General features: G+C 44.0%; 2 protein-coding genes across 2 annotated transcripts in view; one reads left to right on the forward strand and one right to left on the reverse strand.

The window, feature by feature from the left end:
• Positions 1–13,998, reverse strand: part of LOC306930557 (homeobox protein Nkx-2.5-like) — a gene marked incomplete at its 5' end in the record, with an annotated part of 401,119 nt that overhangs the window by 114,935 nt on the left and 272,186 nt on the right. The window lies entirely within an intron of this gene.
• Positions 1–13,998, forward strand: part of ttc7a (tetratricopeptide repeat domain 7A) — a gene marked incomplete at both ends in the record, with an annotated part of 116,443 nt that overhangs the window by 88,682 nt on the left and 13,763 nt on the right.

Here is a 13,998-nt window from a genome sequence, read left to right on the forward strand (position 1 = left end):
AATTCCTTTACCGGCATCAATTCGATTAGCTGTACATCTGGATGGGGAAATGGTCTGTGTGTGTGTGTGTGTGTGTGTGTGTGTGTGTGTGTGTGTGCGTGCGTGCGTGCGTGCGTGCGTGCGTGCGTGCGTGCGTGCGTGCGTGCGTGCGTGCGTGCGTGCGTGCGTGCGTGCGTGCGTGCGTGCGTGCGTGTACATTGACGGATACAGGTTGGGAGCATATACTGTAGGCATTCTCCTGACAGGATGGAACTGGTTACAACTGGAATGAAATCATTACATGAGGTTATTGCTTTTCCATCACGAAGAAGCAAAACCACTGTCAGAAAAAATAATATGCAAATAATGTTGATTTGTGAGAGATATCCATTGTTCTGCCTCTTGGATATCCCTCACAAATCAACATCAAAAAGTCATGTGGCGCTAACCCATTCTGGGCGGGAACCCCTTTTTGGTGTTTTAAGCATGTTATACTTTAGCTATTGAAAAATAGCAGATCTACAAGCTCATAGCTTGTAGATAGCTTGTAGATCTGCTATTTTTGAAAATGTGCCACAAATCTTTGAATATACTCTTTCAGAGCCAACGTTTTTAACTCAAATCTTTGCTTCTGGGGGGGGGGGGGGGGGGGGGTGGTCCCTGGAACTATATATTTTCAGATGGGGATCCGCGGCGAAATACAGATAATTCTGGGGGTCCTTGACATGAAAAAGGATTTAGAAGACATTTTTTTTAGAATCGTCCTATAAGGTCTAAATGGGCTAATTCGATGGATAATGGCTGAGTTTCCCAAAGGAAATATGCATAGTGAGTGTGTGGTTCTTCTCAACAACACCCCCTTTCACTGTGAACATAGATATTCCGTGCATAGATGTGCCACGCAATGGTAGGCCTGAGGCCTGGTATGGTAGGCCTCAGGCCTCATGCCTACCACACCAGCCTGACCGGTCAATAAAATAATGCTGAATTAACTAGCTTGTATTGGTAACTTTGACTGCACAATAGCCTCCAATTTAACCTCCTTGTATAGGCGTATATTTATTAACCCACAATTGAATGTTATTCCATTTTATTCACTTGCACAATGTAGGCCTATTTACCTTGCCGACATTACTTCGCCTCTGAAATTTAATTTAATGATATTTGGACTGCTGGACAGCTGGACAGCTGACAATAGGCTCTCTTCACTCTTAAAAAATCACACCTGTGTGAACTGAGTGGTGCACATACTAACCATAGCAACCATGCTCGTTTTTTTGGTTGCTAACCATAGCAACCATGCTCGTTTTTTTGGTACGAACAAACAAAAATCACACCCGTGTGAACTGAGTGGTGTAAGGTATTATATAGCCTGATCAGCTGTGGTCTGACGTAATGTCTGACGTAATGAAATCACACCCGTGTGAACTGAGTGACCATAGCAACCATGCTCATTTTTTTGGTACGAACAAACACGTGGACACGTAAACTAACAAAGCCAGTTGTTGGAGTGGTTTACACCACTCAAAAAATAAATAATAATAAAATAAATACTGAAGTAGGCCTAAACATGTTTGTTTAATTTCAAAGTTTTTATATTTAAATGAGATGAAGAAAGTCACCACTCACATCACACATTTCTCTGCGAATGGTTTTACTACTGCTACATGTGGACAGGTGTGTGTGTAGGGCAGGCTAAAGAGGCTTTAGGGAAACCGCTTTGCTTCTAAATGTTATACCAGCCATTGAGTGGCGTGTGGCCTTCTAAACAGATATGCCTCTCAGTCAACTCTGAAACGTGTACATTTAAGCAATATTACACGAGAGGGTGTGGGTTAACGTGATTATTGCCACGACAGGGATGCGGTGAGGAACGAGACGAAGTCGAGTTCCGCAAGCATCACTGAAGTGGCAATAATCACGTTAACCCACACCCTCTCGTGTAATATTGCAATTATACAACAGTTACCCTTAAAACTAAGAAAATCGCTAAAAAAATATATTTTTTTAATGACAGATGTAGTCACTATGACCACAAATGTCCCAAGAAACTAGCTAGCCTAGCCACCGAGTTTGCTAGCGCTCTGGGAGAACAGAGCAGCTGAATTCTTTGTTTTGATTAGGTGGTGAATGGTGCTGGTTTAACCCACGGCTAGAAGGCTGTTTCAACCAATCAGATTGCTTCCTCGAAACGACCTGTGGTATAATGTTGGTTTAACCAGTGCGTTGTGGTAGTTCAAGACTGTGTTGGGATGGGCGCCTTCCTCCCCCAACCCCCCCCCCCCCCCCCCCTCTCTCTCTCTCTCTCTCTATCTCTCTCATTCCTCTGCTCTCTGTTCTCATCCTTCCCTCACACTTTCTCTTCCCTGTCCAGCTCTCGCTCTCTCTCTATCTCTCACTCACTCTCTCTTTCTATCTCTCTACCTCCCACTTTATAGACTGTGTCTATCTCTCCTCTCTCTCTCTGTCTCTCTCTCACTCTCTCCACCTCCCACTTAATAGACCTCTCTCTCTCCCTCTCCCTCTCTCTCTCCCAGCTGATCTGCTGGATTAACCACAGCAGCTCTCTGACCTTTGACCTGTTTCTGTTGTCATGGTGAAGACACTACAGACGGATATTCCTTAAATCCAAGACTCCCACTGCCAGATACAAACAGGCACGCACACACACAATAGACACGAACACAAACAAACAAACAAACAAACACGCACACACACAATAGACACGAACACAAACAAACAAACAAACACGCACACACACAATAGACACACGCACACAAACAAACACACAAAGGGACAGGACATGTATGTGGTCCCCACAGTGATTCCGGAGCGTAGATAATGCCTCTGTGACTTATAAGCAACAATGGTCACCTTAATTGTGACCACATAAGGCTAATGCTTTAGCGTGCGCACGTGCACGTGTATGTGTGTGTGCGCGAGTGAGTGCATGCGTGAGTGAGTGCATGTGATGTGCATGCGAGCGAGCGGTTGTGCCAGTGGGGTGGATGGAGTGCTTGTCTCTTCCATATTTGTCCCGTGGGAGTAGCAGTCCCAGAGGGTGAGAGGTTGAAACACTGCCAGCTGGCTCTGGGTCTCTGAGAGGACACATGTCTTCTCAGTGTGGGTATGCTTGCATGCACAGCAAAAAAAAAGTGTTACATCCAACTCTGTGACCCCCCCCCCCCCCCCCCCCCCCCCCATCTCAAAAGATGTTGTGCCAAGGAGCCCCAGAAGAGAAGATGTTTTATATTCACACATTAAACAAATATACTATCTATAAATGCACCAAGTCTCTGTATACGTATTTCTGTAATCCACATAACTCGAGAACCGTTCGCCCCGCCGACTTCAAATTTTGACACACACGTTCCACACCCCCACAGGGAGTGCTGTGCCCGGTGTTGAGTCGGTCGGACCCACGGTTGTCCAGGACAGCCACAAAAGGCCTCTGGACAGGGTCCATATATGGAGCTGGCCTGTTCTGACATCACAACACTTCATATTTGGGCATGCCTGACACAGAACTCCATATATAGGAATAAAGGGATACAGAGAGACAGATACAGAAATATCCATATATGGGCATAAAAGGGACACAGACAGATGGGTGGAACGGGTACTCTGACACGGGTACAATGGGTATTGCATAGCCGGGTGGGGCATGGATCTTCAACTTCCAGCGTTACCGGCTCTACAGCCACGCACCGGTCTAGTATTAAAAAATCACACCTGTGTGAAGTGAGGGGCGCTAATATATTAAAGTCAAACTCATGTTGCTATGATTAGGTGATGTAATGATGATGTAAAACAAACGGTGTCAAAAGAAACATTATCTTCTCTTTATTGTTAATGGCATTTAATGTTTGTGTTAGGGACAAGATGACGTACATTTTCCCTTCATTGTCAATGGAGTTTTTAAAACAAACATTGAACTAAAGACAAACATTAAACCTGTGTATAGGAGGGGCTAGCGCCCCTCAAAAATTGCAGATCTGCAAGCTCACAGTACGTCCTTTCATGACATGCTGTTTTTGAATACCGGTAGCCAAATAAGTATAAAATATGGTTAAAGTGGTTGAATTGAATGTGATGCGAAACCCCAGTGCTTTTTGGACCGTGTGTGTGCGTGCCCGTATGCTCACCTATAAACCTGCAAGGATTAGATCATCTGGCATTGTTTGTTTTCTGTGTGCTGGATAAGGATCTAGCTGTAACTATATTCAACATAATGTGGTTGAGTTTGTAAAAAATACTTATTTTAAGCACACTTCTTCTGTGTCATTGAAAAATGTGCCTCGGCGAGATAAATAACATGACTTGTCACAACGATAAAAATAACAGAAGATAATATTATGATAAGTGTGGTTGATTCAGTTAAGACTTCGCATTGCTCATTGTAATTTGCGAGGGTCGATATTACACACGTCTTCCCCGCCTCTAAAAAGCACAGGGAAATGAGTGCAGGAAGGCTGTTGTAGCACTTGCTGGTGGAGTAACTGCAGCAAAGGAGCCACAGATTGCCAATAGGTGATGAAGGCATGCCGAGAGAATCAACAAACAATCCAAATATAGCCTGTAGATTAAGCAGTCATCAATACTGGGAAATCAAAGGTTTTTGAACCTCCCACACAATGTTCCCATCCGCAAATAGTCAAACTCCTTTCTCTGTTCTATAGTCCACTGCTTCTCAAAATACAATTTTTAAAAGTGCAAATGTATTCAGTTTCCTCAAGTCAACACAATTGGATTCTGCCAAAAACAAGCGGTGTAGAGACCATTTTGGGTGTCTGACAGACAAACTGAGAAGGATTATGGATAGTAAAACTATACCGGGCAAAAATACCACATTTATGCATTTTTCAACATTTGTTTGTGCAAGTATAATCTTTTGCTGCTTTGTATTATAGAGGCACACACGGTTAGGCAGTATTGACAGACGCACAACATTCTGCTTAGTAGTATTTGAGCATATAAGTGTACAGTGCACAACAGAGTCCTCAGTGTTCATTTATCTGTGTGTAACTCGTGTATAAATGTCACCAAATGTTGACATTTGCACGCTTTAAAGGTTTAAGCTAGCACTGAGGGTTTTACTGTGTGCTTTTAATCCGTCCATGAGTCACCGTGTGTCCCTGTGGAAGCTGCCAGAAGAACAAACAGAGTTTTGTCATGCTCCAGCCAGACACCCCATGTCTTGTAAACAAGAGAGTTGTGCTCACATCTTTCTGCTTTCTAGCTACGCATTCTTAGCCTGGGAAGCATTCCTTTTCGGGGTTCATGATCCGGTCGGGAGTGGATGATATACTATACTGTACTGTACTGTAGCACGAACATATTCAGTGGTGGAAAGTAACTAAGTACAATTTTGAGGTATTTGTAGCCTACTTTGAGTATTTCCAATTTACAACAATTTTACTTCTACTCCCCTACATCTCAGAGACAAATATTGTACTTTTACGCCACTACTATATGTATTTGAACACTTTAGTTGCTAGTTAGTTTGTAGATTTTGTATTATGTCAAAGCTGTCACGGTGTGATGTGGGATGGTCACCCAAGTGCAGAACAGACAGGCAGGAGCAGAGCTGGTCAAATTAACACTGATTTATTCTCCAAAACACACATGAACAGAACCGGACCATAACAACATCTATAGGGTTTAAGTAGGGAATACACAGGTGAATAGCCGCAATTTGCAACTCTAGATTTTTTTATAATGGGATGAATCTAGAGTTGCAATACCCTCCATTGACTCCCCACTCATCCAATTTGGTTTGTGATCTGCTTGTCTTAAACAACGTTAAACTCACAAACATTGCAGCTGTAGTCCAAGCTTGAATTATCCTCTTTCAATCTGCCGAGCTTGTTTTTCATAAAAATCCCCCGTAGACATGTTATGAGCTACTTTCTGTCAAGACATCCTCTGCAGGTGATTCTTTTTCTAAGTGTTGCAGTTTGGAAGCACTCGTTTTTGTTAACGGGTCGCGCTGCTGCCTCCTGCATTATGTGCAAATTCGAAACAGGTGGTACGCTGGGCCGTTCAGTGACTTATGACGAGTGCTTCCAAACTCTAGCACTTAGACAAATAATCACCTGCACAGAATTTCTTGACAGAAAGTAGCTCATAACATGTCTACGGGTGACTTTTATGAAAAACAAGCTCGGCAGATTGAAAGAGGATAATTCAAGCTTGGACTACAGCTGCAATGTTGGTGAGTTTAACGTTGTTTAAGACAAGCAGATCATAAACCAAATTGGATGAGTGGGGAGTCAATGGAGGGTATTGCAACTCTAGATTCATCCCATTGTAAGCAAATCTAGAGTTGCAAATTGCAGCTAACAGGTGAACAGAACTAACAATTAACACAGGATTGGCTGACACTACACAGGACACAGGTGAAATACAATTGCAATGCAGACTGGTGAGACAAGGTGGGTAGCAACCAGAGCCATAGAGTGAGAGAGTTACGCAAACTCTGTTCACTTCATGGGGCCAGTCCAATGGCGGCTCTTCTACATAGACTTCTATGGAGCATGGGGATAACCGGAGGTTTACGGAATGCATTGGAGTCTATAGGCTTGCACGAGTACATGAACCACGTGACCGGGCTTTTTTTTTTCTGCCCCCCTCAATATCGCAACTCTTCTATTAGATGGCTCTGGTTGCAACATAGTCTCACGTTACCAGACTGTTGCCTCTCGCAATTTCAAAATGCTTTCATCATACAGTCTGGAGCAACAGAAGAGCTGTCATGGGTAAAATATAAAGCGGAAGTGGAGCCACCTCGCCACTTCCGTTTCGTCTTTACAGTCGCACACATTTATCCTAATATAAATAGAAATCATCTAAGCATATATAGCTTGTTGCTTAGCAGAAAAATAAATACAAAATAATAATCTCTAAAGATATTTTAAAATATATTTGTGAACGGAAATGGCAGCTTCCTTACTCGGATTTCGGGAGCTGTAGTTCCAGACTCCATAGCATTCGGAGATTGTGGAATAGTTGTCTGGCTACACGAGACTAGTAGCAACACAGAACAGACAGGAAACACTAGGAACATAACTGTCACGGTGAGACATGTGTTGGACTAAATGCAGAACCACAAGCAGGCAGGCAGGCAGGCAGATAAATTTCAATGATGATTTATTCACAACTGGACAGGACATACCAGGGCAGGACACAACATAAATTAACTACAATCAACACACGATAGGCAGCGACTTAACTGGGCACAGGTGAACAACAAATGCAATTACAGAAATGCAATTACAGAAAGTTCAATGATGATTTATTCACAACAACTGGACAGGACATACCAGGGCAGGACACTGTGACAACAAACTATAAACTGGCAAGGGAACACTGAACACAGCGAGGTTTAAATAGACTAGACACAGGTGCAACATAACTACAATCAACTTAGATTTAACTGGGCGCAGGTGAACAACAAATGCAATTAGAGACTGGTGAGACAAGACGGGTAGCAACACATAGAGCAGACAGGAAACACCAGGAACATAACTACACAATAAAAGTACACAGTTCATGACAATAACTACAAAATGAAAGTACACACACAGTACACTAGTTGACATGACAAAAACATGCATTAACCACTTCTGCCCTATATACTGTTTCGGCCATTTGAAAATAGACGATCTACACGCTCACAATGTGACGCATTTATAGATCTGCTATTTTCAAAAGATTTATACATTTGAAAACTTGTAATGGATGGGATATTCTGCACAATGAGTACTTTTACTCAAGTACATTTTGAATGCCAGACCTTTACTTGTAACAGAGTATTTCTATATTGCAGTATTGATACTTTAACTTTTTTTAAATTGAGTACTTTTTCCATCACTGCACGTATTCAGCCTGTAAGGTCCTCTAGCTTGCCCCCCCTTCCTCTCTCCCCTCTCTCTTTCTCTCTCTCTCTCTCTCTCTCTCTCTCTCTCTCTCTCTCTCTCTCTCTCTCTCTCTCTGTCTTTCACCCCCCCTCTCTCTCTCTCCCTCTCTCTCCCTCTCTCTCCCTCTCTCTCTCTCTCTCTCTGTCTTTCACCCCCCCCCCCCCCCTCACTCTCTGTCTTTCAACCCCCCCCCTCTCTCTCTCTGTGCGTGCGTGCGTGCGTTGCGTGCGTGCGTGCGTGTGGTGGGGGTGAGGAGGGGTTGAGGAGAAGAGAGAAGGAGTGAGTCACACAGTTAGGATCAGCTGCCGGTTGAAGTATTTTTGGATGGAGGATGATGGAGGGTGTGGTAGTGAAAAGAGCCGCGGTGCAGAATTATTGACTGGTGTGCGCGCACGTGTGTGTGTGTGTGTGTGTGTGTGTGTGTGTGTGTGTGTGTGTGTGTGTGTGTGTGTGTGTGTGTGTGTGTGTGTGTGTGTGTGTGTGTGTGTGTGTGTGTGTGTGTGTGTGTGTGTTTTGGTGTGGATATATACACATCAAGACACCATCAGGCTCAATGGCCGGGGTAAGAAAACACATTCAGTGGGTATACGCACGCACGCACGCACGCACGCACGCACGCACGCACGCACGCACGCACACACACACACACACACACACCCATCCGAATCCATGTATTTTTAGATGTGGGATGAAGCTCACCTAAACATGTACAGTATAATACGGTGCGTTATTGTTGGCCTGTGGGACCGCTCGCCATGTCAGTGTAGAAATACACTTTGTTTGTTTGCAGAACTGGTTCAATGAATGGAACTGTCTGTAACTCTGTATGTGTGGTGTAGTTAGTACAGTGGTTCTCAAACAGTTGAAAAAAAGGGCTTTAAATTACAAAAATGGATTTCTGAAAAAAAAACATGTTTCTATGTCAGTGATGCTCGACCTTTTTCATTCCGGGGGGCCCCGGAAGCAAAGATTTGAGTTAAAAACGTTCGCTCTGAAAGAATATATATTCAAAGATTTGTGCCATACGAACACACACATGTACAGAGACTTGGTGCATTTATAGATACAAGATAGATGTACTGTACAAGCTTGTTAGATCTGCCATTTTCAAAGAAATCTTGAAAGAATGTGGAAAGAAAACATTTGATACAAATGTTGTACGGGTCTCCCTAGCACAACATATCTTCAAATGGGAATCCACCCCGCACAGTTTTCACTGGTGGAAAGTAACTAAGTATAGGATACATTTACTTAAGTGCTGTACTTAAGTACAATTTCGAGGTGTTTGTACTTTACTTGAGTATTTCTCACATACACACACATGCACATGCACACGCACGCACGCACGCACATGCACACACACACACACACACACACACACACACACACACACACACACACACTCAAGGACGATGACTTGTGCTCATTGAATTAATCGCGTTCCAATTATCAAATGCCCCGTCGTTCTCTCTCTCTTCCCCCTTTCTCCATGGCTTCATGTTCGGTTGTCTCTCTGTCTTCACCTCTCTCTCTCTCTCACCCTCCCTCTCTCTCTGTCTCTCACTCTCTCTCTCTCTCTCTCTCTCTCTCTCTCTCTCTCTCTCTCTCTTCTCTCTCTCCTCTCTCTCTCTCTCTCTCTCTCTGTGTCTGTCTGTCTGTCTGTCTCTCACTCCATAATGCTTTCATCTTCCTCTGATCTCTTCTCTCTCTCTCTCTCTCTCTCTCTCTCTCTCTTCCCCCTTTCTCCATGGCTTCATGTTTCTGTTGTCTCTCTGTCTTCACCTCTCTCTCTCTCGCCCTCCCTCTCTCTCTATTTCGGTCTCATAAGTTTTCTCCCTCACCGCCTCCTTCTCTCTCACACACAAACTTCTCTCTCTCTCTCTCTCAATTCAAAGGGGCTGTATTGGCATGAGAAAACATACGTTTGTCTCTGTCTCTCTCCCTGTGTGTGTGTGCGTGCGTGCGTGCGTGCGTGTCTGTGCGTGTGTTATAGGGGAGGGTCAGCTGATTAGATAATGCAAATACATTATTTATAACACTTTGCTCCTTCTCAGCGCTTTATGGCGTTGCCTAGCAACCAGGGAAATAGATTCTATTGAAACGAGACCTCTGATAACCAAAGAGAGATGGGGAGGGGGGAGGGGGGGAGTGGTCTCACTTCCTTCCTGGACTACAAAGTCACACCTCCATGCAGCCTCCCCCCTCTCCACAAGGAGGGGAAGTGCACTGAAGCATTATGGGCATTGTAGGAATTCAGCAATCCAGTCAAACCCTCGTCAAACACACCGACTTCATACATTTTCTGGCCATAGGGTGCAAATTTCAAATTGTGCTACTGTTATCTACTACAAATACTACTAACATTGAGTGACTGCAGTTTCTCCCAGCTGTGAAATATCCCTTTAAGGATTGTCTACAGCAGTCGTCACACCAGTCGTCACCCAGACGATTGCTGCCCAAGGCGTATATCTAATGTGCGTCCGAGCATAGACATGGTAACGCCCCGCCTGCCTCTGATTGGCCTACCGACACTGCCCGTCTCGACTGTCCTCCGAGATGCGAGGTTACTCCGTGGTGGGGAAATAATACAAGAGAATGACAGCTTGGCACACGCGACAGAATGCAGCCTTGTAACTAACTTATAAGTTAGCCAAAATAATATTGTTTATGCCGTTTGCTTTGATTGAATAATTGATTGAACACACGTGTACGATGTACTATGATTTGATTTGGGTGTGTACTTCTAAATAAAGTGTTAGTGTTGATTATCGTGTATTAATCTAATTATAGTAAACTAATACTATTATACTAAAAAGGATAAAGGTGAAGGGGAAAGAGACATTTTTACAGTACAATAATGTTTCACGTTTACACATACAAATAAATTACAGGCAGTTCTCTTGTATCATACCGATGTATTATTTTCCACCACCTCGCAGCAGAGATCAGAATCAGACTATCCAGCGTAGCTACATATCCACCTCAGTGGACAGTCGAGACGGGCAGTGTCAGTAGGCCAATCAGAGGCAGACGGGGCGTTACCAGGTCTATGCTCAGCCACACATTAGATATACGCCTGCCCAAGTGGTCAGACTTGCATGAAGTGGAGAACAGTTAAGGTCAGTCAGTGGTAACCAACCTTTTCAAGCCCAAGAGCCCATTTTATTCCCAATTGTAAGCCATGATCTACCACTTGTCGTGTATTTTGGACACGAAACACCACGAATTACTTAACCAAAACGGGAGAGCATTGAGATAATTGTGAGACGGCAGCAGACAGAGTAAGATGTTCCTTGATGTTTATTTCGAAGTACACAGCATAGCATAGCATAGGCCTGGCTGGCCTTGACCAGCCACCACCAGGTAGTGACTGGCCAACTGACTGACTGAACTGGTTACATTCAATTGCATGACATTAAGTACAATCCCACAGACAAGAGGTGAGAATAGAGGCGTGTTCACTGTTCCCCTGAAGTCAACCCCAGCTTACGCATTGATCAACCACTCCAACAGTGACCACTTTGAACCCATGTTTAGCATTTGGTTGCCCTAGGTGTGAATCAGGATCTCAGGACTCAAACAAAAGGCACAGTAAAAACAACCCCTGTCCCCAGGTGGTCCTTGAATATCAAAGACAGACCCCAATTAAGCCAGCCAGCTAGTCTGACCAACTAAACAGATCACCATATGCTATGAGCACAGTAGCACACATTATGGATAGAATTATGATTTCCAGATTCCACATAACCCCCCTTATGACATATATGTCATATAAAAAAATATGGAACCATAATTCTTACCAGTTACCAGTTTCCACCCCCCTTGATCCTCAGGTTAACAATACATTCGAGACACCAGAATAGCAGCTTTACCCCAACATGGTTTTCAAACAGACATTCAAGATTACAAAACTCGACATAAATGATTTCATTTACAGTAAGTACAAATACAATTTCGTATCAGTGGATAATTCATAAATGGTTTCCATTACAGTAAGTTCAAATACAATTTCGTATCAGTGGAGGATTCTCTTTGCGTTATTTCAAACTCTTATGGCAGAGTCAAATTAAACCCTCTTTAACACTGTCGGCACTACACGACTACCAATTAATTACCCTGTAATTGAATCACTATCCTGACTTTTAACACTGTCGGCACCAAACGACTGCCAATTGCACTATCCTGACAAGTATCTTAAACAATGGATAATGGAAAATGATTAGTAAGTTACAATTAGCTGACGTTTAAACAAGACATTGCCGCTTTCAGGAAATTTAGGACGTGCCATAACATATCTATACGTTTATAATGCTTTAAATAAAACTCTGCTCCACTAAGGTATATAGAACCTACACACCAAATCACATGAAACTCTCTCTTTGGAGTTTCACAGGACCAAAATCAAAATAAGTCTCCAGACCTATCCTGACCATAAACAAATACATTAACAGGCCAGAGTTTAAGCAATATTTAACTAATTAATACTCTCTTCACGTCTCTAGGAAAACACCTATTTGATTCACAATTAGGCTACTTATGAACCAACTTACCTAATTATACGACAAAACATACCAACATGAGGCCTATTTTTTCATGTTGAAACAAACATGACGCACAATTTTGAAAACAGAGAGAAGGAAAGTCCATCTTTTCTCTGTACGGACAAAGGAAATTCTTCTGTATTCTGCATTCCGTTACCTCGAAAGTTCGCTCAGCCATGGATCAAGTTGAGAAAATGTTCACCGCTGTTTTCGCTGAAAGCTCTCATAATCATCTCATCATCATCTCCCCCCCTCCCAGCTCTGAAACAACAGAGATGGGAAAACGAGAAAGAAAAGGCAACATCTTCATCACAGACCCCTGCTCAGGCCCGTGAAGGCCCCAGCTTGCGTCGTCAGTCGGCCATGGAAAGTGGAAACGGCCGCCACGGAGATGTGTCCTCCCTCGGCCCGTCGTGCGTGCAATGTGTGATCAGTACACCGCATACCACACGGCCGCTGTTTGACACTGTCCCCCTGTCCATTCCGAAATGAATTCCCGAAAGTGGAAACCGCCGCGCCAAGCGTCGAGTGGTCGCCTCACCCCGTCGTGGACCTCCGCTGGCGTCCCCGTGCCGTGCTGCATCGCTCCACTGCTCGCCGTCCCCTGCGTAGAGTTGAAGATCGAAGGCCCCCGTGAAGGCTGCTGCTCCCCGTCGACTGCACCGCTTCCCACCGGCCGAATGGAAAGTGACGCACGTCGCCGCTGCGCAACACTCCTCATCGCGGTGGTCCGTCGTCATCCTCGTCCTCGTTCCGCTGGAACCCGTCGTCGCCGTCTCTCACAAAAACTCGCTGATTAGACTGAATAAAAAAGCCGCCGATTCTTCTCCTAACTGGTGTAAACACCATGAAGGTCGGGATCGCGCACCATCTGTCGTATCTTATGACACGAGACCATACAAACTTAACCAAAACACTGGGAGAGCATTGAGATAATTGTGAGACAGCACCAGACAGAGTAAGATGTTCCTTGATGTTTATTTCGAAGTACACAGCATAGCATAGCATAGGCCTGGCTGGCCTTGACCAGCCACCACCAGGTAGTGACTGGCCAACTGACTGACTGAACTGGTTACATTCAATTGCATGACATTAAGTACAATCCCACAGACAAGAGGTGAGAATAGAGGCGTGTTCACTGTTCCCCTGAAGTCAACCCCAGCTTACGCATTGATCAACCACTCCAACAGTGACCACTTTGAACCCATGTTTAGCATTTGGTTGCCCTAGGTGTGAATCAGGATCTCAGGACTCAAACAAAAGGCACAGTAAAAACAACCCCTGTCCCCAGGTGGTCCTTGAATATCAAAGACAGACCCCAATTAAGCCAGCCAGCTAGTCTGACCAACTAAACAGATCACCATATGCTATGAGCACAGTAGCACACATTATGGATAGAATTATGATTTCCAGATTCCACACACTAAAATAGGCTATGTTTAAAAAACACTTTTGAAAAACGATTTCTGACAGGCTCAATGCATGTGCACACATCCACACAAAGACTATAGTTTAAATAAGAATCAATACTGATAGTTATATAATCAATGCCAAAATAT

Source organism: Electrona antarctica (genome assembly GCF_951216825.1).
Source record: "Electrona antarctica genome assembly, chromosome: 10".
NCBI lineage: Eukaryota > Metazoa > Chordata > Actinopteri > Myctophiformes > Myctophidae > Electrona > Electrona antarctica.